Source organism: Cervus elaphus, chromosome 19, assembly GCF_910594005.1.
Source record: "Cervus elaphus chromosome 19, mCerEla1.1, whole genome shotgun sequence".
In the NCBI taxonomy this organism is placed as follows: Eukaryota; Metazoa; Chordata; class Mammalia; order Artiodactyla; family Cervidae; genus Cervus; species Cervus elaphus.
Window position 1 is genome coordinate 54960949 of NC_057833.1, and position 27009 is coordinate 54987957.

The 27009-nt window shown below is 40.6% G+C and overlaps 1 long non-coding RNA gene across 2 annotated transcripts; it reads right to left on the bottom strand.

Annotated features, from left to right (window-relative positions):
- Positions 1–2513: 2513 nt before the first annotated feature.
- On the bottom strand, positions 2514–26960 carry LOC122675462. Of its 2 annotated transcripts, none has more exons than XR_006335277.1 (3): positions 20893–20958; positions 10661–10667; positions 2514–2588 (listed from the first exon to the last, which is right to left on the bottom strand). It is a non-coding gene; the product is annotated as an uncharacterized LOC122675462 (long non-coding RNA). The 2 variants fall into 2 exon arrangements; XR_006335276.1 differs by lacking the exon at positions 20893–20958 and adding an exon at positions 26875–26960 and having other exon boundaries at positions 2520–2588.
- Positions 26961–27009: the final 49 nt, after the last annotated feature.

Sequence of the window (27009 nt, forward strand, 5' to 3'; positions counted from 1 at the left end):
TTTATAACACCAGGCATTGTACAAGGTACATTGCATCTTATTTGATCCTCCAAGCAACCCTGTATGGGGTAGATTATTATTTTTAACCCAAATTTTACAAATAGTAGAGGCTCAAACAGAAATCCACTTCATGAATAAAAATAGGGCACAGCTAACATGTAAATCTGTCTTTCTAATTCCAAAATCTGTCTCCTGCACAGTGGAGGTACTAGAGCTATTGGGTTCATCTGGTTATTGGGAGTTGATTTTTTAGCATCTTTTCCCAAATCGTTGTTCAGTGACATCATGTTAGTAGCTTGAAATCAGCCATAGTAAAGCATTTACATCATGTAAATTGGCAAAGACAACAGACAAGGGCATGGAGAGCTTAGAATTGTTACCACTTACCAACACACCATCACCTATATATATTTTTATAAGATTGCCCTTTTAACAATGGAAAGAAATTTTTAAACATCATGACATTCCTAGAAAATCTGGATCATCTGATCCTTATCATGCTGGTGGGAAAACCCAAAATAAAATTCAGATGTCTACACATTTCTCACTTGGTGCTCTTTTTGTCATCTCCTGCTAGAATTTATTTTCTGTGGTAAATCTTAAATCCACCAGCTGTGTGTTAGACAAGGAGCATTTGGTGGAAGGAACAGAAACCCATTCAATATAAAGTAAGCTGATAAGACGTATATTGGGGAAATATGGGGATATCCATCTCACAGAGCTTCACCACAGCGAGTGTGGCCCCCTGAGGAAGTGGAAAGGTAGTCCTGAGCACCTTACCTCATCACTTCAGAACCCCCTGGGATCCTGTCATTGCATTCCTCTCTAAGTCCCTGTCTGTAGCCCAGCCTTTTCTGTTGTGATGTGACGTAGCCAACACCCTGACTCGTCCGGGTTCTTGCACCAGGCAGGCCAGCTAGACTCAGTGTTTTGAGCCATTTCCCATTTTCCAGGAGAGAAAACCTTCCCAGCCCAACATGGGTAAGTTGTGCGATCAGCTTGGACAGCTGAAAACAAAATGTGATGTTAGTATGGCTGCAGGAAGTGAGGTTTCTCTAAGGAGAGAAGACAGGAGTGAACGAGGAAAAGATACTCGTCCTTAGCACAAAGACCTGGCTTGGGAAGGGTACAGAATAAGGAGGAAGAAAGACTAGGTTGTAAACAACCTGAGGGCAGAATCTGGGTTTTACTCATTTCTAAATATCTGATACATTGCCTCATACTTGGCATTTTATAGGGAATAAGGGTTGAAAGAGAAAAAGTGGCACTTGTGGACAAGAATACATTTCTCCAAACCATAAAAAAGAAAAAAACAACCCTGTCAGAAACCTGTCAGTTACAGAAATGAAAGATAGGAAATATTCTATAAACAAAACCATTCTGGTGTTCAACATAGATTGTTACCAGAGACATCTACCATGGATTCACATTGGCTATCAAGGGACTTATTTATGCTGTTGTTTCCAACATCCAAATGTGACTTTCCATTGGAGTCCAGTTAAACACAACATTTTCAAAGTCTCTCCCACATTGCTTCACCCCCCCCCCCTTACAAGGTTATGGCTAAAAGCAGAACCAGTCTAAAAATAATCATTTTGTGAAATTACATGCAAATAGAAGAAATCATACTCAAATTAAGGAAAATGACCATGTTTTTCATAGTCAATCTTTAGAAAATGGCTTTTAAAATAAGTGTTATACCATCCTTAACTTTTTACGGTTAATGAGGAGCAAGATATGTGCCCCCAGGATCAACGCGCTAGAGTTCAAATGATCAGTGCAATTGGAAAAACTTCTTAGCCTGCATATTGGACTTAAAATCTCATAAGAAAGAATTTTATTTGTGCTTTTAGAATGTTACTGCCTAAAGCCTTCACTTGTCTTAGAAGGTATTATTAAGATTAAAAATAATTGCACAAAAGCCGATTTAAATTTTCCAAGATCAGGAAGAATGATGGTGCAGTCTGTATGCTTGAATTTACTTTATCCTCCTTCAGTGTCTGAATTTATTGTTAATACTTTATTTTTGCAATCCTATAAATATGATATAATCAACTGTTAATTTGGTAAGGACTGATTATCTGCACAAGCACAAGCTAGAATCAAGATTGCCGGGAGAAATATCAATAACCTCAGATATGCAGATGATATCACCCTTATGGCAGAAAACAAAAGAGGAACTAAAGAGCATCTTGATGAAAGTGAAAGAGAAGAGTGAAAAAGCTGGTTTAAAACTCAACATTCAGAAAACTAAAATCATGGCATCTGGCCCCATCACTTCATGTCAAATAGATGGGGAAACAATGGAAACAGTGACAGACTTTATTTTGGGGGGCTCCAAAATCACTGCAGATGGTGACTACAGCTGTGAAACTAAAAGATGCTTGCTCCTTTGGAAAAAAGCTATGACCAACCTAGACAGCATTTTAAAAGGCAGAGATGTTACTTTGCTGACCAAGGACCATCTAGTCACAGCTATGGTTTTTCCTGTAGTCATGTATGGATGTAAACGTTGGGCCATAAAGAAAGCTGAGCCCGAAGAACTCGTGCTTTTCAAGTGTAGTGTTGGAGAAGACTCTTGAGAGTCCCTTTGACTACAAGGAGATCAAACCAGTCAATCCTAAAGGAAATCAGTTCTGATGCTGAAGCTGAAGCTCCAATACTTTGGCCACTTGTTGCAAAGAGCTGACTCATTGAAAAAGACCTTGATGCTGGCAAAGATTAAAGGCAGGAGGTGAAGGGGACAACAGAAGATGAGATGGTTGGATGGAATCACGAACTCGATGGACATGAGTTTGAGCAAGCTCCAGGAGTTGGTGATGGACAGTCCATGGGGCTGCAAAGAGTTGAACATGACTGAGCGACTGAACTGATTATCCACACTGAGATTTACTCATAGTAAATTTTGCTTTCATTTCCATGTAACGTAAACTTTTCTGCTTAAGCAAGTCCTCTAGTGACATTATCACCATCTCACTAAGTTCATTCTTACATGTAATTGCAGCCTGTTGGAATTGGAAGAGGTATGTTCTGGTTGACTTGTTAAGATAAAAATAAAACAGTCAATTGCTCTTGTCTTTCTAATTTCTCGATCTTTTTCTCTTCCTCTTTTCCCCTCCTTTTCCTTGCTGGGTGTGAGACAGGAGGTCATGCAACAGAGAGTAAATCAGCGGCTACTATAATCCAGCTGATGCTTTTCTTCAGTGGCACCTGTGGTGCTGCATTTACCTGGCTATTTATTGGGTCCAGGAGACCTTAGCGGCAGGGAAAGGTGGGGACATACACTGCACTGACTTTTTTCCCCGTGTGCACTCAAGTAACTGTGCACATAGTTAAACTGCTGAGACAAATTAGTAGCTTTTGATAAATATTTATTGGTTTGAGTTGCTTAACCCTTAACTACTCCCCTCATCTGGCTCCTAGAGTTCCAGCTCTGGGGTCTCCTGGACCTACACCACAACCTGTAGGATTGATACTTGGCACAGAAAGGGGTCTTAGGACTTCTTTTATGCTTTTTAAAACCACTCTTACTTGTTTGTCTTTATCTTATGCTCAACCTACCCTAGTCCATATGTGTTTTAGAAAATTGACCAAAAGTATAACCCTGATAATATGCATGATTGTTCTAGTACTAAATCCAATTCATCTCTTTTAAGGTTCTGAAGAAAGAGTTGGCCAGGAAGTCAGGGAAATATTTCTGCCCAGCCCCTGCTCAGATTATCTGCTTCTTGTGTTTTCTTCTGACATGGTCATTATTTCAGCTCGAGTGCTTTCCATTGCAGGTGACAGAATAGCTAGTCCACATGTCTCTGCTTCATGTGATTGAACACCTACAAGAAAGGGATAAGGGGTGGCTTGACCCCGGGCTCAAGTGAGGTCATCGGGGTTTAGGCGATTTTTCTTGTTTTGGCCTCACTTCCTAAAGCCTGACTTTGTAGTGAAATCTACATGTTCTCAGGCTCACTAGAGCAGCTCTCTCTGTTATCTCCAGGGGGAGAGAGAGAGAGAGGAGAGAGAGATGGACCAGGAACATTTCTCTCATATTTCCAAATGAATATCTTAGAATTAACTGAGTCTTTTGGGCCTTTGTGGACTTGACCATCCCTGAACCAATCGCTGTGGCTATGGGAATGGAGTGTGCTGATTGACTTAACCCAGGTCATGTGCTCCACTCCAGTGTCTGGGGTTATAGTTGCTTCACTGAAAATACACAGACTGGGGTCAGAGAGGGTGGCCTCAAACGAAGGGATTCTCACTTCATTTTACTTGAGGGTGGTAGATGCTGACAAGTGTGTGTTCTACAGTCAAGTCATCGATTCACTTCTTTATTCCATGTTATTTATATCCTGTCTCTACATGAACAACTCTTTCTATGCATAGTTTTATTCTATTGAGAATTTTCATCCTCACAAATATAGACCTTACTTGTAAAACTTCATAACCTATGTCTCTATGTTCTTAACTTGCTACTGTGCATGGGGCACAATGACAGAGACCTTGTCTGTCAGCTCCTCAGTTTTCTCCCAGCACCTAGCAGGTGCTCAGCAAATGCTTATTGACAAAAATAGGCGTTGGTTCTCCTTTGGTGCACTGTCTGCAAGAGGTGTGCATGCAGCTCATTACCCAGAATGCTGCTGCCTCCTATGTCCTCTGTTTCCAAGCTGCACTGGGAAGTGGTGATAGGATGGTTTTGTTAACAACCTTGGTATTTGGTCGGAAGGACACACTTCCAGGAAGGGGTACTTGAGAAGTGTTCTCTTGAAGAGGAAATCACTAACTCTTTTAACTTCCTATGTCTCAGATACAGCAGATACTCCTCTTTTTCATAGTTTCTCTGGCATCACTATTTACCTGCTCATGACCATTGTCTATGAGTAACTGTCACCTGACCCTCAGATCCGTTTGTAAAAGGAATAGCTTTCTGGTGGCACTGATGGTTTTCTGAACTTGAGGGCAGGAAGAAAAATGGGGCCTTGTGCTTCCAAACCTCTTGTTAGTAAATACCACTATATCCGGGGCTTTTCTGCGTCAGTCTTACTGTCTGATATGTCATTCTTCTCTGTAGCAATCATAGGGAACCAGAGGAATTCTGGACAAGGCTTGTGATTTCCATCCATAGGTTGGGAATTCATGGAGGTTTCTTTGATTTCTGATTGTGTAGCTCCCCAGTTGTCAGCTCCACAATGAGCAGCCAGGTGGCAACTCCAAGGTCTCTTTTCTTGACGAGTGGCATCGCTTCCCTGCACATGGCACATCATAGTCCACACTCACACACCGCTTTGCTAGCTCCTTTGATATTTAAAACAGCCTTGTGAGGTAACCAGGGGCAGGGATTGGCATGCTCATTTTACCAATATGTAAGATTCAAGCAGATGTTACATGATTGATCTGAACTCCTCAAAGGTGTACAGAATTAGGTCCAACTCAGGTTTCTAGACTCCTAGCCTAAGAACTTTTTCATGGCTTGGCTTTTTCAGACTTATTTCTAGAGCTGTGTCTTATTTCTAGAGCTGATCTAAGCTCCTGAAAGAAGGGCCCCTATTGACATTCAGTCTGTAGCTCTAATGGCATCTCATCTAGACGTCTATGCATCTATACTGGGGTTTCAGCTGCAAAACTGGAATTGAAACAGCAGGAAGGTTCACCAGAAGGTTCTGTTCTGCTTGATTCCAGAGAAGACCCATTCTTGGCTTGTCCATCATGTCCACCTGCAATTCAAAGCCTGACTACTGATCGTCTTCCATGTCTGTCATAAGTGCTGTGTGCTCCATCTTCCTCTCTTTGTGTGACTTTTAGGTCAGTTTGAATGAGAGAGGTGTGTAGCAGTGCATTCTTCTGCCTTCCAGCCTGATGGGATGCCCAGGTTATCGACATCAAGGAAGACAGTTGATTCATTTATCGTTAAATCTTTTACCTTGTAAGTATTAAAAAACACACTACTGACTTTTTAAAAGATGTCTTTTATTCTCTTTATAAATATTTGGCAGAGTTACAATAAGCATGCCTGTTTGTATGAGATACTTTTCCCTTAATTTTATTTTATAAGTATTTTTATACACTTCTACAGTCAGCATTGAGTACCTGCTAAATGTTAGGTGCTAATCTAGGATGCTTTCAATGGTTTATTTAGTCATTGGACTATGATTTACTCAATAATTTATCTATAGATATATTACCCTAATTTTCCCCACTATTATAAATAAAAGTGCAATGAATATATTTGGACTTGCAGGTTTATTTTTTTATATTTTTCTTAGGAGTAATTTCAGTAAGTAAAATTGCTGGATCAAAGGGCATGAATATTTTTATAGTCATTAGTACTTATTGCTAAACTGCTTTTCAGAAAGGCTATTTAAATTTACAATGCTATCAGTATTGTGGGAAAATATCAATTTTTCTGGACCCTTATCAGGATCTGATTTTAATATTAAAAAAAGAAACTAAGAAATGGTATTGTGATTTTTTTTTTTAACTTGGATTTTGTTGCTTAAATTCGAAAGGGTGAACATTTTTGCAAATTGTGTTTTCTAACTTTGTGAATCATCTGTTTTCTTTTACAACAGTGGGTTTGTAAATTGTGTCACTACAGGTCAAATAACCACAGTCACCAAGGTCTTGAAGGTGACAAACCCTTGCTTGTCACAGTATTGGTTCCTTCCCTGTCCTTCCCCTGTCGCAGGCTAATGGGACAATGGCATTTGTTGCATCTATTTTCCGAAAGATGTTAATGGTCTTCTTTCCTTCTGCTTTGACAAAACAGCTGCGAAGGAGCCAGGAAGCCCACATGTAGGAACTGCTGCAGGAAAAAAAAAACCTACAGTGGCAGGAAATTACCCTAATAGGGTGAAAATTAAGAAACGACTCTTGGCACAGCCTGTTTCCAGGAAACGGGTGGTACTTTCACGCCTTAGCAATTATTCTCTTAGAATCAATTTGGTGGCGCTCTTAAAAAAAAATTAGATTTGAACCTGAAGGGGGTTAAAAAGAAAAGGATAAAAGCTTGGAAAATATTTAACTTTGTTTCATAAAGAAATTATTCTCATCTTCCCCATTGAGTAGAAAAGGCAGTTCTTTGAAACTTTTTCTTGGTCTTTCCTATTTTGTGCAAAATTGTCTCATTTTAGGTTATACGTTTTGGAGCTCAGGCAGGCGGTAGACACCTGAAGAAGGAAAGGACTAGTGCCTTTGTATTCTTCATTTGTAGAAAAAATACCAGTTATGTTAAGCCACTGATTGGCAGAAGTGTTTGGTGGCCCACAGGGCCACAGGTCCTAAGGTTGGGAGATGGAGTGGAGGAGGCGCTATGGCCACTACTTGGATAGCCAGTTGAGGGTGCAGGTTATGTTTGCATCTACCTGCTTCTGTGTCAGGAGTGCAGAGCCCGAGTCTCTTAGTACTTTCCCTCCCCATCCCCTGATCACTTTCTTGCGTGTCTACCATGACAACTTATATAGAAAAGGCTCCTCAGTCGTCTCTATTTCATCTCCCTCTTTTTGCTTTGGTTAAGTCTTGGATTGATGGACTAAGGCATCTGGCAGGCACTGAAAAAATATTCTCTTGTATAGAAAATATTTACTTGCTTATTTCGTTTATTCTCTGTACCTTTTGGGCACCTAATAACTTAAAGACATTAAAAATGGAATCGGCTTTTATTTAGTTTCAGAAGATGGGACCTGTGTTTGTTTGTCTAAAGGTATAGATCTCTCATGGAAGATAGTGGCTGTAGAATCAAAACTGGTGAACGAGGCAGGATGTGCTTGCTTATCTCTGTGAGTCTTCTTCGTTCTTGGCACAGAAGAGATGCTTGGTACCTGGTTGTTGAGGTCAGTACCTTGAAGGGCAGCTTCTCTTTCATTCCCTGAAGCTTCACTCTGAGGATAAGTAGACAGCTATTAATGTACTCAGTAGGGATAATTTGATTTTAATAAATTCATAAATTCATAGAAATGCTGTCCTTTCATAGCATCACCAGTTTCAGCATTTGAAGAGATCTTGAAGTTCAGTTCCTCTAAACTTCAGAACTGAGCTAAAAAAAGTCTCCAAATCTAGAAACAATGGATAAGACTAACAAGATGGGATTTGATAGGGATTCAGTCAACATTTTATACATTTTTTGAATCTATCCTATGTGAAAGGGTAGTTGAGAATGAGTTTGCAAAAATGCATAAGACCCAGTCCTTAGCGTCAGTTTCTTAAGAAATAATAGGAGTGGATACAGGCTGGCATCAACATTACAAAAGAAAACATTAATTATACTTATTTATTCATTTGTTCATGTACTCAATTATATGATTCACTTACTGGCAAAGTCAATTGAGCATATAATGTAACAGGCACAGTAGACAATGGAGAAGATCTGTCCAAATAGAAAAGACCTGGGGACTTTAGTCAACCAGTCTGGCTTGAATGTTTCCAGTGATGAGCTGCTCTTTACCTCACTGAGTGAGCCATATATTTTAAAACAGATCTCTGCTGCTGCTGCTGCTGCTAAGTCGCTTCAGTCGTGTCCGACCCCATAGATGGCAGCCCACCAGGCTCCTCCGTCCCTGGGATTCTCCAGGCAAGAACACTGGAGTGGGTTGCCATTTCCTTCTCCAAACAGATCCCTAGAAATTCTAATTAAATACTAACTTTAATACAGTGGTCCTAATTCTACCATATGAAAAGCTATGGAAAAATTATAATTTCTTTTTATCTTATAACCCTGCAAATAATTGTCTGGAGCCCCTGCTTATTTTTAAAACTTTAAGCACCAACTCCTCTGTGAAGTCTCTCTGAAACTCCCCAGGAATTTTTTCTTCTCCTTTATCACTATAAGCATGTAGTTCTAAAACTTACTGTGTTTTAGGACATGCTAGGGAATAATTCAAAATAAAGATTCTAGAGCTATTCTCCAGTACATTAATAAAGTTCCCTAGCAAATCCTGAGACCGGTGGTTCACAAGCCAGCCCTTGTTAACTACTGTGCAGAGGAGATGAACTTGCATTGTGGAATGCCTACTATGTGCTTTAGGGTGGTCTAGTTTGGTTATCATATCTATTCATTTTTATTGTTCTGTAAATATCTCCATTATCACTTATTAAGTTATAACTTTATTTCATTATCAATTAATATCTCCATTCCCCACATACTAAAAAGTTTTCATTCATTTTTGATATTCCCTAGGATTTACCACAGTGTGTTGTCCCTTAGTGACTGTCCAGTGAATGAATGAGTGCAGTGTCAGAGAAAAGCTTAACGTGAACATTTGTACCAAACTCTGAGGTAGGAAAACTGAACCAAGTGTCTCAGAAAGGCTCTAAGTTACATCTTCATTACTGCATCGGGGCTGGAGTGCTAGAGGGAGAAGTGTATTACCCTGGAATTTGAGAAACTTGTCCAATAGTCATAGCTTGGCCACTAAGTCACTGCTGGGGCCCAGAGGTTTATCCTTCGTAAAGAGAAGGGATTTGCCTGAACACTATTTGCCTAATCTGTACACTATAAGCTGGGCTTCCCCAATGGCTCAGGTGAAGAATCCACCTGTCAATGCAGGAGACACACGAGTTGCAGGTTTGATCCCTGGGTAGGGAAGATCCTCTGGAAAAGGAAATGGCAACCCACTCCAGCATTCTTGCCTGAAAAAACCCCATGGGCAGAGGAGTCTGGTGAGCTACAGTCTAATGGGGTTGCAAAGAGTCAGACACGACCGAGCAACTCAGCATATGCAGTCTGTTGGCTTTCTTCTAGCATTGCAGTGTACTCACACTTTCTGATATGATATCAGCTTCTGGACCAGGATAAAGAGGGGAATGATGGAGAAAGGCTCTCGGCAGGGTACTGTAAGGTACTAACCCCTGTGTCTAGCGGTCTCATGTTGTAGCTGGTGGAGTGAAGCGTGTTCAAAAACTCTTCTCTCCCCTTATTCACACAGAGGGAGTGAGACAGGGAAGGTGGATTGTTCAACTAAATCAGGTCCTTTTGAGATCTTTAGGTCTTCTTTTTCTTCTGTTGGTTATCAGTTCAATAAAGATTCAGAAGAGACAGCGAGCCCCTCTATTTCAGAGACTTGCTTTGAGTGGTTTGAAACAGCCACCACCTAATGACTCTGCTGTATTCCTGGAGCCCTGAGTGGCTGTTTAACATTCAGACTGCGTGGAGCCAGTGAGAGCTCCCAGCAGAGAAGGGAATTAACTGTTTGGTGTATTTTAATAAGTGAGTGAGCAAAGATCATGTGAATCGATTATCAATTTGACTAACTTTCTTGCAGGGCTTGTGTAGAAGAATTAAATGCAAACAGACGACATGTTTACCAAAGAGGAACTCACCTTGAAGTGGGTATTAGGATTCTCGAATGTGATTTTTGTAATGCATTGGAGCTTCTTATCCCCTTTCCTTATTTCTGTCAAGAACATGTGTTGGAAATGAAGGTGGAAATCACTTAAGTCTGATTAGATCCAGGGCCAGCATACAAAGGACCTGTTCCTCTGGGTACATTTGAGACCCATCCTATCCTAGTATCTTTCTGTTAGTTCAGAGGCTACTGCCAGAGCCCAGGGCTCTAGGGACACTTGAGGATGATGCTAAGTTGGTAGTGACAATGGATGGGATGCCTGCCTTTCAGACCAGTCCAGTTTATTCCATTGTACTTGCTTGAAGAAGACTGGCAAGACATGAAACCAAAAAGCTGATCTGAACTAATTTTACCTCCACGATGCTTGCTGCTTGAGAATAACTGGAAAAGAAGACTTGGAAGGAGATTTGACTCTGGTTCTTCCCTTGTCTTCTTTTTTGCTCTCCATCCTCATTCTTTGCTTTCTAAGAGGGAAGCACTACTGTTTATATATTCATGGCTAGTGAACACTGTTGCCCTGAGAAGGCTGCCTGGGGAGAGATATACTGGACCTGTGAGAGTGGAAGGGCCCATGCCTTTGGCTAATCATTTTACCTGAGCCAGCATCTAGGGAAATGTTCCCCTTTTGTCCATGGGAACGTCTCTGATGGTACCCAACACAGGTGTGTATTAACCTGTCTGTTACTTACTCATGTTCTCTGAGCACATTGCCAAACACATAGTGGCTGCTCAGTCATTATTGTTGAGTGACTGAATGAATAACTGCTTGTAGCTATGAAGTGATAAACATCCTTTTTAAAAATTTTCAACTGTTGGGCCTTTCCAGGTATTCCTATTTCTGAGCTCTGTTGTCAAGTGTTAGCTTTTGAGTGATTGTGCAGTTGAATTTTAAAAGTCCCAAGATCTCATGTTTTATTTCATTATTATTGGGTCAAGAAACTGGAAGACGGGAAGCTTACTGGGCTCAAGGAGGGGACACTGCTCTTAATAAAACATGAGAAGTGAAGTGACAGTGACATGTTGCATTCTTTATATCTTCAAGAAGTGTATACACATCACCCAAAGCAGCCACTTCATAGTATAGTGAAGAAGGAGCAGAGAGGAGTTTGGAAAAATAATGGAGAATGGTTGTTGCTTTTACTGATGAGCCAAGTAATAGATGTCCTGTGCAGGGCTGGCTGTGGATGATGGGAAGGGTCAGGGTTTGATACCTTCGGTCCTTTCATCAGCCTCCTCTGCTGCTGCTGGGGCCCCTCACCTCAGGTCTCCCAGGTTGTCACATTAAGGCCCCAGAGGCTTGGCTCCATTTTCTGGCTCTTTCCCACCCCATATGTCTCCCCAGGCAGACTCATGCCTGCCTCCCCAGGGCTTGCTTGGTTGACCAAATTGCTTGTATTTGATGAATTAAATTGTAGTAAGACCTGAAGGTTTGGTATTTTACCTTCTGGGGTTATTTGCATTTTAACTGGGTACTCATGGACTCCTGGATTAGCTCAAAGAAAGAAATTACTGATGCTTGAATTTCCAATATGCAAGTCAGGAAGGCAGATATTCTTCTTAGATTCCTGTTCCAGTGTCAGCCCTCAAATCATGTGAATGGGCATAGCCTATTTCTTTGCTTTCCTCATTTCTGCTGCTTCTTCTGTGCCCTTTTCTTCTTTTTCTTCCTTCTACTGTTCCTCTTTTTCTCTGGTCTGAGTAGACTCTGGAATAAAAAACTAGCTCAGTATTGTGCTGTGACGAAAGGAAAGCGTTTGGAGCGTCTCTGGTCATAGACCAGCCTGTAGAACAGAGGTAGCTGTAACAGAGTGGTCAGAAAGAAACTCTGAGACTGAATGCTTTGGAATTTGGATGTGGCCCTTCTACATCGCCACGACCTTAGTATCTTGGTAAGTTGAGAATGTCCGGGGTTTTCTGCCTCCTAACGTGGAAGATTCTTATGTCAATGATTTCAGTCATTATCTCTGTGGAAGACAGAATCAGAAGAATGAGGTTAAGTGTAACAGTAGACATAAGATTAGCATAGAAGGAAAACCTCACAATCAGTAAGATTTGGATAAATGGTTGTGAGAGGCAGTAATAGCATCACCATTTCAGTAGCTGTTTACAAAATGTCACCTTCGTTTTCTATGGTTACATGAAATTATGACTGGAAGACAGGGGTCTTGGTTGGCACTGGAAAACTGTAGAGGCCCAAGTCACTTCAGTGATGTTATTATTTCTACTAATCAGTGAATGGCATACTCTAGATCTATTCAAATACGGTAGCCACTGCACAGTGGTTGCTGAGCATTGTGAAATGTGGCTAGCCCAAACTGAAATGTATTCTAGGTATAAAATATGCACTGGGTTTTGAAAACTTTGTTAAAAAAGAGGAATGTCAAATATATTGTTTTATTTAATATGGATTATAATATGTTTATAATATTTTTGACATATTGGGCTAAATAAAAGATACTGTTCAACTTTTCAATCACTTATTGTGCGTTTTTCCCATGTAGTCACTGGAAGCTGTAAGATCGCATATGTGGCTCTCATTTCTGGTAGGCGTTGTATTTCTGTTGGACAGGACTGATGTGAGTCCTGCACGTTTTCAGTGCACAGATTGTCTTTAAACATTGAAAAGATCTTGTCGTATTTAATATTCATCTATCTTGCTGGATAAGTTTCATAATTATTCCCAGAGTTAGCTTTCTTATCAGTACAAGGGCTCTGGTGACAGGCCTCTGGGATGTCACTTCCTGTAAATGTCTGGAGACACAGCACCTCCGGGTGTGCATCGTGGGTGTGTGCTCAGGAGGATTTGATGAGGATCTCCTTCCTCGAGGGAGTGGCATGGAAATTTTAAAAGACAGGCTTTTGCCTGTGAATAAAATCTTTTTTTTTTTTTCTTTTAAAGAGAGCATCCTATTTTGCGTTCTACAAAAAAAATTATCTCCTTAACAAAGACACTAAGAATTCCTTGGATTACCAGTGAAGGGTGAGAGAGTCTCACCTTGAGACAGTTCAGATCCTCATTTCTATTCAGGATCTCTTTTCTGCTATAGGTCATTCAAATTATTACCTGCCTAGATAGCCAATTAGGCTATAAGAGTTATGCTGTAATCTCTGTATAGTACTTAAGATTGGATTTGGTTGAAGGAAATAATAAAACCCAACAAATAGAGGCTTTAAAAAATAGTAGCTTACATCCTTTCTCCTGTATAAAACATGGTGGGGTGAGTCCCGAGGTACAGCAGTGGCTTTGTTCCACTCTGTCCCTAGGGACCTAAGCTGCTTTTAGCTCCTACTCTGCTACTACTCATGTGACTCTCTTACACATTCCAGAAGGTGGAGAGGGGAAAGAACAGAAGAGATGAGGGGCAGAGTTTGTGCAATAGTTGTTCTTTAAAGTTTCAAAACACAACAAGTGCACTTATATCCTATTGGCCAGACTTTGGCCTGAGTGGCTGTATGCTGAGCTAAAATTCCTGTGGCTATGAAAGGAAGATGGGCTTCCCTGTTGGCTCAGATGGTAAAGAATCTGCTTGCAATGCAGAAGACCCAGGTTGAAAGACAGACAGAATGGGTATTGTGGGACATATATTAGTCTCTACACCTTGTGTTATAACCCTTATAAGCATTTGGTTTTTTACCAATTACATACTCTATTACTTTAAAGAGTTCTTTCATGTAGTTACCTCATACAGCTCCATGTATAAAAGCAGGAAAGCCTGTTACATGTTTGACCCTGATCTTCTAGAAAAGCCAAGTTATTTCTGGAAAATAGTTGTCATACATGATAAAATAATAATAATAACACTTTACATGGGAGAGGTATGGGGCTGTTTACTTGTGAACCTGATTTTGTGCACTTCATATACCAGGTTAGCTGAATGGCATCACCAACTCGATGGACATGAGTTTTAGCAAGCTCCAGGAATTGGTGATGGACAGGGAAGGCTGGTGTGCTGCAGTCCATAGGGTTGCAGAGTCAGACACCTCTGAGCGACTGAACTGAACTGATAGGATGCCAGGATCTTGACAGTAATAGCATGGTGGGGTTGACCTGGTCCCTGTTAATATGTAAAGGTTCCTTACTATGGGAACTAATGATTAAAACAAAAGAATTTTCTGAGCATGCTTGAACTCACCCCTCAGAATGAGAAATAGATGTTCTTGGCATGGGTACTTGCTTAAGCCTAGGCCAGGCAAGCTGGGCACAGCTACCAGACTGTGGGACCAACGCACCATATGCCTTCTATTATCATGAAGCCTTGAAGGCCTAAGAAAAGGAATCTGTGTGTGTCCATCCCTGCTGTCAGGGCATTGTTCTATGTTTTCTCACCAAGGTTGTTGTATTGCTACTAGAGAGGAGATACATAATAGAGGTCAATAAGGTTTCAGTGGAACCTTACTTTTTGTTTATATTTGACTTTCCATTAGCAGTTGGTTTTCCATATATCCCGGTTGATTTTCAAAAAGTTTCCCATAGTTCCATGGTATTTCCAAAATTTGAACTCCCTTTTCAATGGGAGTAAACCCAGGAGTTTCCTGTCTCCAATTTCATCCAAAAGACTCTAGATATTTTTTTTACTGAACACTCTGTTAAAGGATCAGCTTTTCCTTTCCGATTTGGTGAGATGATTTTCTTTTCACAAATTATTTCATTAAAACTTTGATGAAAAAATGATCCTTTAGTGTTAGAAAAGCATATTTATAGTTCCTTTGGAAGGTTCCCAATTAAACAAATTTGTATGATTTCCCAAGCTTTGCACACACTTTAGTACATGTTGAGAAAGCACATACTACTTTTGGTTTGAATATTCTCTATTTTTATTAGCTTTGCCATTTTTATTAGCTGTGTGGCCTTGGTCAAGTCACTGAACTGTTCTGACTCCTAGCTGCAAAATTATTTTCCTGACATCCATCTTGCAGGGTTATTATGAAGAGGTAAGTAATCTATGTAAAGTATTAATGTAATGCTTGGTATTAAAAAGAAGCCCAGTAAATTCTATTGTTATTCATTTAGACATCATATCCTACTCGGCATAGTGCTGTAGATTTTTTCCAGCTTACACTGTCATATTCCAAATGAATATTATTTGTTGTGAGTTAGAAGCCCCACATTTCTTTCTTGCTCCTCCTTTCCACCCTTTATTTCTTGTTCCTTTGCTTCTTTTCCCCCTTTCTCTCTCCTTTTTTTTTTTAATCTCCCATTTTCTCCTGTCTCATTCTAGGTATAAAAATTCTGTTAATTTTGCCCTAGTGATTTAGTATTTTTCTTATCACAGCATCCTTGTGGTGATTACAGACTAGGATTCCATAACTGGACTTCAAATCTGAAGATTGTCAAATCATCCTTTGATTTCATTCAGCTGTAATTGTCAGTTTACATTTGATGACTTCATGATGTAGGGGTTAAGGTGGGTGAAACCCAGGTTTGGGTTTTCTCCTGGTATTGATACTAGGCTGTTGATGAGAGGATCACATCCCGAGCCTTTAGCACTCTCCTGCTTCTTGTTTCTTTGCCTTGGGGGTTGGGAAAGCAACCGGCAAGTCAAGGCAATGGATGGAGCAGGGTAGGTATAAAGAGCATGAGCCCAGGCTTTGCGGAGTCCTGTTGCTAGGCAACAGCATGCGTAGAGCAGACACATCCATGTGCCTGCTAGCATCCTGTTGTCCTAGCAACAGAACATTTGGGTGGAGAACCGGAGGAAGAGGAAAACTGGGTTCAAATTACTTAAAGTTCCCCAGATCCTAGGATACTCCCAGGCCTGAACCCCATGCATTCATTGTCTTAATTTTCCCTCATTCACTGAAGCTGAGGGTTCCATGTTTTTTCCTTAAATTCATCATCCAGAATTTGTAAGAGGCCTTTCCTCAGAGTTGCACATTACCCAAGTCACGTGGCAGCTCATTAGAGCCTATCCACCTCCAGGCTCTCTGGTGATCTGCATGGCAGGGCCTATTCTATGGAATTTTAAAAGGATCCCTTGCTCTAAGTGTAGCCCTGTGGGACAGAAATTAAATGTTCACTTGTATGGAAATTTAAGTTCTAGTTGTTTGGTCTGTGTAATGTTGCTAAGTCATTACCATTAGATCTAAGGCTGTCACTGTGAACTTTTCAATTAGTTACAATGACTAAAGCAAAGAACAAAGGACGGGATCCCTTCTTTCTCCTTTTGAGCCACGAATCACACTTGACCATATTCCGGAAGCCTTAGGGTCATGCCTTCTTCATCCTAAATTCTTCATTTCTAGGTGCTCCATTCCTACTATGGGTCTGGGCACATGGTACATGGTAGATGAATTTATTAAATGGATGACCTGGGGACATGCACAATGTGATACTGAAAGTGAAAATACTCTGAAACTGTTCCATGCAGTGTATAAATTGGTTAGTTAGTGTTCTTGCCTGCCTGGCTCTAATCCTGTGTCCTTTGGTTCCAGAGACCACTTCCTGCCTCTAGGTTGGTGGCTGCATTCTTATTGTGTTTTTTCAAATCTTACACCTTGTATTGAAGATCTGTCATGCCCAATTTCTTATGGTTAAGACCTCAGTTTTTCCTGTCTGCCCCAGAGAACTTGTACACTAGCTCTGTGGCTGAGGTTCTGCCTCCAGCTTTCAGATCTTCCTGATGATGCCAGTTGGTTTCTCTTCATTCTGCCTTATCTTAGGACTGCCACCTCTGTCCCACTGTTTTATTTGAAATTGCAGGGCTCTGAGACAATTTACTTGTCCCTGCTCCCACCTGTTGTCTGTTATTGCTTCTTCTGTGGATGCTTGATATTCCCCTGGGGAAGTACTTAATTGTAGCTTTTTCTCCATTGTAGTTAGTCCTGCTATTTGGGGTGTATCTGACGAGACTATTTCTAGTCATTTTGTTTTGTGTTATGATAACAACTTTGACCTCGTACCCACCAACCCCCACTTTACTTCCATTGTCCTTCATAGGAGATCATACAGTCACTATGAAAACAAAACAAGATTTGTCTACATTACGAACTAGCTGAGTACTTTCTTTACTGCTTTCTGCTATTATTTAATTTTTCATAGTAAGTATATATGCCATTAGATGTAGGAAAAAGCCCAATGTTTAAAAAAAAATCCAATTCAATGTCTAGCACAGGATTAAGCACATAGTATTCAAATAAGATATGCTTTCTGAATTAAATTGAATGTAGATTTTAATATTTACCAATGAGATTGAGATAGAACTTTCTTTTGCTAAACCTTTGAATTTCTTCCAGTGTGGAAGTTGCCAGCATATGGCCCAGGATATCAATAAAACGATTAGGATCCTAAATAGCAGAGAAGAGACTAGTTCTCTTTAAATGGTACATTTTCTTTATACCAGCTTTACATTTGGGTTCTATATGCCCTGAATCGGTGCACATTTTCCCATGTTTGTAATGGAAACTACCGATATTCTAGTCCAAACATGCCTGAGTGATTCTCTCAGATAGCCATAATGGGACCCCTGCCACAGATATCTGCATGTGAGCATAAGATGATGTGTCTGGAGTTAGTAATCCTGGCAGGCTAGAAAGTCAACGGCCCATTCAAGGGAAATCTTTCTTTACAACAATTTGAAAGTTGTATAAACCATATCAAATCAATCTAAACAATAAATATCTTCTGAGTTAACCTGTGTGTGTGTGTGTGTGTGTGTGTGTATGTGTGTGTGTGTGCAATTCAGAGTTGGAGCAGGGTGGAGACATTGTTACTGCTTTGGCAAGGATTATATTATGGTGCTGTTGACCTGGGGAGGAGCAGAGGGAGAGAATTTTTCCTACCTTAACCTTGTGTTAATGTTAAAGCCCCTTCTGGAGGACTTTATTTTGCAGAAGAGTGCTTGGAAGAAGTAAGTAGAGCTGAACTATTGATATATAACAAGACTCTTTGATTCAGTGCTAATATACATACAAAGCTGGTATTTCCAAAGAATTTGACCAGTGCAGCTGGAATCTGCCCTGTTTTGAAAGCTCTGTTCTGCCATTCAGAGGAAGGTGTGTGGCTCAAGTTCACAGTTTCTGTCTACATATCACCACCACATTTTCAATGAAGAAAGTGCCCTACACAACCTCAAGGTCTTGCCTCTTAAATGACGAACAAAATTCAAGCTTATGGCTATCATTAAAATTTCACTTCTGTCATTGAAATACAATTTTTAAAAAGATTTCCATCATTCTTATAATCAACAGCTATAAAGCAAACAAAGGTGTCTCTTTCTCTGTATCTCAGGAAATTAAGATTCCTTAGAGTTATGAGGAGGAATCAGAGATGAAGGCCAGGGAACTCTTGGAGTCCTCCAGGTTGATGAGAACCACATTCTATCTCCCTGGCTGGGAGCATATTGTAGCTTTGCAGCCTAGCAGTAGGATGAAGTATTGCTCTGGAAGATCCTGCCTTCCTCCCTGCATTCTGCTCTACAGGGCTCTGGGTGTGCAGACAAAGCTCTGCAATGCTCACCTCCAAAACATCTCTCTAGGAAGCACTTAGTGGGGTAGTACTGTTGGACTTTGTGATTTGAAGATCCTAGCAGACTCCTATGTCCTTGAAACTCAAATTTTATAGGTGATTCATGTGATACTCTTATTATGAGGCATGGATGATATTGAACAGCTGCTGCTATGGCATCATCCACAAAATGTGACCCTATCCCCTTGGAAATGCCCCCATGTACCTTGGAGATAAGCTTGACTTGTTCTCTGTGCAGCTCCTGGAAAATGTGACCACCTTGCTCCTTGTCACAGTCCGACTGTGGCTGTAGTACACGCTGGAGATCACTGTCCATCTTGCAGTGAATGTCTCCTGATTATTGTATGAAAAAATCTCCAGTTCATTCATCACTCATCAATCATTTCCCTCAGTGACTCATCTTCTGAAAGTTTCACTCCTTAGTCCCCTTTTCTGAGGCTGGTAAATAGCATGTCATTCCAGCAAAAGGCAGAGAGGGCGGCAGCCCATCTGGACCCTCAAGTTTGATTTCATATTTATGAAACAGCTTAAATGTCAGTTTGAGTGAAAAATGACACCTTCTCCAGCTTCTCACATTAGTGCCTGTGGCTGCCACTGAGTGTTTCTTGCTTTCTCTTTTTAAAAGCAGCTCATGGCTTCCTTACTTGGTTGTGCTAAGATAGGGATGGAAAAGGGATGGGTGGATGCATAGATGGGTGGATGGATGGCTGAGATCACAATTAGGTATTAACACTAGAGAGGAGAATAGAAGTTGGGGAAAGCAAAACAAAGACCAAATTAAAGAAATACTCTGGTTGGTTTTGTTGGGAGTTTGATTAATGGTGAGGATCTTGAGATAGTCTTGTGAAATGTGATATAGAAATTTGGAAAATAAGGATCTTGAGAAATTTCGTCTATAATTCTACTACATTAATATTTGTATTGATAACCTGGATACGTCTCTCCCAGCTCATTTTTTCAATGTACATGTAGTTTCCTAAAGTTCAAGACAAAAATGTGCATTGAAGGAACCTAGGAACCCAGAATTTAGGACTTTAGAAAAATTGTATCTTGGGCTGAAGGAGGGGTGGGATAAAGGCAATTGAGCTCACAAGTGAATGCCTTCAGTATAGTCTCTACATGTTCTCCTGGGAGTTTAAGACACTCTCATTAATGAGGGGTTTTCCTCTTGCTGGAAGTCCAGGGAATTTGTGCAGCTTTGAAATCGACCTTGTGATGATGCACGTAGATTTGGTAGTCGAAGTGTAAATCTGGACCTGCTCCTACCTGGGTCGTCTATGTTCCCCGGAAGCACTGACAGAATGGAGGGGGAGAGAACTACCGGAGCCTCAATGGGTTCTGAGTTTTGTCCAGATAAGTGAACTACCTCTCCTGAAACACTGATCAGGGTGGTGGGGGGAAGCCTCAAGTACAGCCATCTTGAGAAACAGAAAAAGGGTCAGCTGACTTAATGAGAAGTGTTAAAAGAACATTCTAGTAGAAGGCAGAAGAGAGCTGCAAAGCAAGCTAAGGAGCAAATAGAGAACAGTGGTGTCAGTATGTCTGGCAGGAGTGATGTAGTCATAGGAGGGATTAAGTTCTAGCAGAGGTCAAGGTGAGAGCAGCTCCCACCCCGGGGAATGGTCTCAGGCAGTCCAGAGACAGGCTTTTTAAGAGGGAAATCTCTTTCTAAGAGACTGCCTGGTTGGTCCTTAGAGGTCCCTTCCTGCAGAATTGCTAAAATCCATTGTATGAGTCAGAGCCTTGGTAGGAAGAGTGCCTGGGGCACCAGCAGATCCTGGGAGAGATGCTGAGTCCCAGATGATTGGTGGGACAGTGGGAAGCCTTGGTCTTCAGTTTGATTTTTTTCCAAGCAGAGGCCTTTGGGTGAGAGCAAAGTGAAATTCTTCACCAGGTTTATGGCACAGAACTTTGCCTTCTCTAGAAGGTCACTACTGCCCTGCTACTTTGCCAACAAGGGTCCATCTAGTCAAGGCTATGCTTTTTCCAATAGCCTTGTATGGATGGCAGTTGGACTATAAAGAAAGCTGAGCACCGAAGAATTGATGCTTTTGAACTGCAGTGTTGGAGAAGACTCTTGAGAGTCCCTTGGACTGCAAGGAGATCTAACCAGTCCATCCTAAAGGAAATCAGTCCTGAATATTCATTGGAAGGACTGATGTTGAAGCTGAAACTCCAATACTTTGGCCACCTGATGCAAAGAGCTGACTCATTTGAAAAGACCCGGATGCTGGGAAAAATGGAAGGCAGGAGGAGAAGGGGGTGAGAGGGGACAGAGGATGAGATGGTTGGATGGCACCACTGACTCAATGGGCATGAGTTTGAATAAACTCTGGGAGTTGGTGATGGACAGGGAGGCCTGGTATGCTGTGCAGTCCTTGGGGTCGCAAAGAGTCAGACAAGACTGAGCAGCTGAACTGAACTGGCCTGTTGTGATGGGTAAGTGGGAAGCAAGGAAACTGCACTTGAGTCTGAAGGCGGGTAATGAGATCCCACAATATTGGGACTTTTAGACCTGTTAATACGCACCTTTTTCCTGGGGTTTGAATGTATTCCAAACTAATGAAAGGAACTAACTGGAGGGGGGAGATGAGGCTTTTTTCTTGTTATCTCTGTTTGTCCTTCCAGATTTTCTGGTACCGTTTGGCTGAGATTATAATTTATTGAAGCACTGCTTTTTTAAAAATTAAGAACTTAGTCATTCAGTCATGTCCAACTCCTTGTGACCCCATGGACTATGGCCCACTAGGCTCCTCTGTCCATGGGGATTCTCCAAGCAAGAATACTGGAGTGGGTTGCCATGCCTTCCCCTTTAAAAATTAAAATAATATTTAAATGTTTGCCCATAGCTACCTGGTCTTAGCCAGTAACATTAATGGCTATAACAAAAAAAATATTATATTATGGATGTGTCTTAACTTATTTAAGGATTTCTCAATTTTGGTCACTTGGGTTATGTCTAATATTTTATTTTACAAAATATACTACAGTGACTATCTCATAGCATATTCCCTCCTTGAGTTTTGGATTTTGGATAGGGGGGGCCTATACTCCCAGAAATGAAATATTGGGTTAAAGAGTATAAATATTCTTGGCCTCTTGATATACATGAGGGGCCCAGAAACTTCAAAGGACTAGTGTTTTCCTGCAGATCTTTGTATAAAAGTGTCAAAGACAAACACAAGAAATAATTGGAACTACAGTTCAGAGTTATGACAGATTTCTTTCTTAATTATGTAATTGTGGGGGCTCACAATTTATACATGCATGTGAACCCAGAAAGAAAACTGGCTGTTAGTGAAAGGTGAGTGCAGAGAAAAAGAGAGTGAGCTGGGCAGTCAGACAAGGAAAGGGAAATTTACTGGAGGGAAAAGAGAGGGTGACTGGCTCTGAAGGAGAACCAGTGTCTTCCCTTTCTGACGAGTCCTTCTTATACCCCACTGATGAAAAACTCTCTGAAGGGATGGTCACGTAGCCAGAGGTCTGGAATCTGGTGGTCTCACAGCTTTGGGAAGATAGACACGAGTGAGATAAAAGGATGCCATTTGGGCAACTTGGTCAGTCTCAAGGATCACTGTGATTTATTCTTTATTTGGGAGGTTGACATAATGAGCCACCTTATCAGTGAGACCCCATTGCCATGTGGACCCTATCAGTTAGATGTTTCATGATGGTGAGAAAAAAAGAAAGAACATTACTGAAGTCAGTACACTTGCTCGCGTAAGACTTGGACAATTGGAGAGGAAAAGAAAGTAGAGTAGTAAGCCATTCAGAAGTGACAAGCAAGTTCCTGGCTTATAAAGCTGGAGTGAAAGCAGAAAGTCGAGAGCAGCAAGTGTGGGTAGGAGAGATAAAGCCATACACCTTTGACCTGCTTGGTACACAGAGAGCTGCAGGCCTCTGGAATGGACAGCACTCAGGAAGGTGTGATGAAGGGAGAACCAAGCTAAAGTGGTCCTGGCAGAGCACAACCGATAAAGGCGTAAATAAGTTAACCCAGCATCAGACTTTCTGGAAAAATCAAAGAATTGGATGGTCTGACTGTTTCTTTTTCAAGGACATGAAAGGGAAACTTATAGTATCATTCTTTTTTATTATTCTTAAAATATTATCCATTCTGCAGAACATTTAGAAAGGATAGAAAAATGTAAGGAAGAAAACAGAAATATCACAATGCTTAGACTAGAAATAACTGTTGTTAGGATTTACATGTGTTTCCTTCTTGTTCCAGGTACACATACACTCAAACAGAAACACACACAGATGTATACACAAATGAAATCATATTGTATGTGAGTGCTATAAATTATTATTCTCTATAGATATATACTAGAATATATTTAAACTTCTTGGCATTTATGTTCCTTTAAAATTCTGCTCTATCTTGCAATAAGATGAATGTGCTTTTACTTTAATTTTTAAAATGTTTTTTGAAAAATTTTTCAGATTGAATTCCTTGACTTCTTGGGTCAAAGGATAAGAGCAGTTTTGAAGCTCTGTCCCATGTAGACCAATAGTCATATGAGCACATGAATTTATCACACCCTTGCTAGCAAAAGATTTTGTTTTGCTTTAAAGTCTTTTTGACTGGCACGTCCTTTGAAGGCAGTGGTACCTCCCCTCCCAACTCAGCACTTCTCTACCCCAGCCGGTGTTAGAAAGAAGACTGCTCTAGCAAGAATATGTGCTACAATGAGACTGATTAAGAAACTCAGAGGAGTTTTGTTTCCTCAATATTTAAAATTATTAAGAAGTGTCAAATGACAATAAAGAAAAGAAGCTATCAAGACTTAATAATCTTGTTATGAGAGAGAGAAGGAGAGAATTTAAGAGTCAACTTTGATCTAAAAAAGAATGCTGTTTCAAATACGTTTTGAAATTAGTGAAATATAAACCACAAAGCATGTCAATAAGTAATTATCATTGTATTTTATATAAACTCAGAATCCTCTGGCTAACTAGCATTTTTATTAGGAGGTCCAAATATTGGAAAATTCAACCATCAGCTTTGGGTATCTGTGATTATATTGAGGTCTATAACACTATCCAGTGTGTTATGCCTTTTGTTTATATTTTATACTTTTTGTATAAAAAGTATAAATTTGGGGAATTTTTTTTTCTGGAATTGACTGGCTTTTTTAGTCTATTGGTGATAGATTCTTTGATTATATAGTCTTGCTTGAGAAACAGTTCTTAAAACTTTAGTGCAACACACACACTTTCTCAAAGTAACTAAGCATGGTAGAACTAGAATTTCTAATATTGGGTCCCTTTCTCACTTTCAAGGACTTCCCTGGTGGCTCAGATGGTAAAGTGTCTGTCTACAATGCGGGAGACCTGGGTTCAGTCCCTGGGTCAGGAAGATTCCCTGGAGAAGGAAATGGCAACCCACTCCAGTATTCTTGCCCAGAAAATCCCACGGATGGAGGAGCTTGGTGCAGGCTACTATCCATGGGGTCGCAAAGAGTTGGACATGACTGAGTGACTTCCCTTTCCCTTTCTCACTTTGAATCACCTTGGTTTCATCCCTAGAGCTTGATTACAATTTTCATTTTATATCTATACAGTCTAATCTTATAATCACATGTCTCTTTGGACCACCATGTGGTTCTGTGTCTTCAGGCCAAATTTGCCTTCAGAAAACGGCTGGCTTCTTTCTGCTTCTTTAAGGCTAGAGTAGTAAGCCATTCAGAAGTAAGATGTCAGCTTGCTGATTACCATTCTCTTTGTCATGTGGTGAAGGCCTGACAGTTGTTTGGAGCAGAGATAGTATACAGAGTCTTTCCAACCTGTGAAAAAATAGCTTCCTTACATTTTAACTAATGACAGATTCATTTAAGTTAGTGGTTCTCAATCTTGTTAAGTTGGTGAAACACCTATAGAGCAAGTCATCTTCTGAGAAGAACTCCATGAAATATTGATGTGCTTAATGTCATTTACAAACTAAGAACATTTAGCCAGCAGAAAACATGGCTATATGGTATGCTGCAATGTGAAATCACTCCCATAATCACATATACCAAAGAACCAGGGATACTTCTAAATTTGTCTGGTAACATTAATGCAGTACTTAATAATTTGTCTCATCATTTGCTAGGATCCACCAACAGCAGATCTGTAACAGTCAAAAAAGATTTAAGGAAATCTGATTTCCTAATGAGACGACATTTTAAGTTGAGCAAACTGTATTCATTGAATTGTCTTTTTCTTGTGAATTCACATACAAGCAACTGCATTAATTGACTTTAGTCATAGAATACCTCTGACTAACATGGCTTTGAGAACTATTTGTTGTTGTTTAGTCACTCAGTCATGCCCAACTGTCTGTAGCCCATGAGGCTCCTCTGGGATGGGATGCCATGGGATTTTCCAGGCAAGAATACTGGATTGGCTTGCCATTTCCTTCTCCAGGGGATCATCCCAACCCAGGGATTGAACCCATGTTTTCTGCGTTGGCAGGAGGATTCTTTATGACTGAGCCACCTGGAAAGCCCACTTGAGGACTTCTAATTTGTTCTATTGGCCGTTTCTCTTAAAATGCACAAATTCCCTTAGAGGCTAAGCTGGGCTCCAGTAATATCTTAGTGTTATCAGATAATCACCTAATGTCTAGCCAGTATCAGTTGCTCTGTTTTCTATTTGATTGCAGTTTTCAAACTTACAAATTTTAACTGTAGATTCCTTAGCTTCAAGCATAAAATTGACTTGTCAACCTTTTGGTGTTACAACCTGCAGGTCATGTTGGAGTCTTTGTCTCCTTCACATTTTTTCATTTGTTTTGGTTACTTCATGCTTTATAACAGCCATTCTAACACTTGGTATGTAGCGTAAAAGCTTATCAAAAACCAGCAATCACTCATAAACCTGAAATTTGGGCAGGTCTTTGGAGGGGAGTCCGTGTCTGCTCCACCTGGCATCACTTGGGGCAGCTGGACTGAGGGCTAGAGCATTTGCTTCAGATGTGGGTCACTCACTTGGGGGCTAAGTCTTTATAGACTATTGGTGTGAGCAGTGCTGGGCTGGCACCCGTTGCAATGATTTACAAAGCCAGTTGTGTACATCTATTTCTCAAGTCCACTTTCAATGACTTCATGTTGATAGTATGAAATTAGCGGTAATGGCACTGTTCATACCATGGCAGTTGGCAAATACTGCATATCAGAGCTCCCACTCATCTCCAGGGTCAGTGATTTATTGTTTAATAGGATATCACTAGGAACCAGACATTCCTAATTCTTAATAAGAACCAGAGATCAAATTTCCAACATCCGTTGGATCATCAAAAAAGCAAGAGAGTTTCAGAAAAACATCTGCTTTATTGACTACGCCAAAGCCTTTGACTGTGTGGATCACAACAAACTGTGGACAATTCTTCAAGAGATGGGAATACCAGACCACCTGACCTGCGTCTTGAGAAGTCTGTATGCAGGTCAGGGAGCAACCATTAGAACCGGACATGGAACAACAGACTGGTTCCAAATTGGGAAAGGAGTATGTCAAGGCTGTATATTGTCACCCTGCTTATTTAACTTCTATGCAGAGTACATCATGCGAAATGTCAGGCTGGATAATGCACAAGCTGGAATCAAGATTGCTGGGAGAAATATCAATAACCTCAGATATGCAGTGACACCACCCGTATGGCAGAAAGCGAAGAAAACTAAAGAGCGTCTTGATGAAAGTGAAAGAGGAGAGTGAAAACGTTGGCTTAAAACTCAACATTTACAAAACTAAGATAATGGCATCTGGTCCCATCACTTCATGGCAAATAGATGGGGAAACAGTGGAAAAAGTGGCTGACTTTATTTTTTGGGGCTCCAAAATCACTGCAGATGGTGAATGCAGCCATGAAATTGAAAGACACTTGCTCCTTGGAAGAAAAGTTATGACCAACCTAGACAGCATATTAAAAAGCAGAGATATTGCTTTGCCAACAAAGGTTCATCTAGTCAAAGCTATGGTTTTTCCAGTAGTCATGTATGGATGTGAGAGTTGGACTATAAAAAAAGCAGAGCGCCAAAGAATTGATGCTTTTGAATTGTGGTGTTGGAGAAGACTCTTGAGAGTCCTTTGGACAGCAAGGAGATCCAACCAGTCCATCCTAAAGGAAATCAGTCCTGAATATTCATTAGAAGGACTGATGCTAAAGCTGAAACTCCAATACTTTGGTCACCTGATGTAAAGAACTGACTCATTGGAAAAGACCCTGAT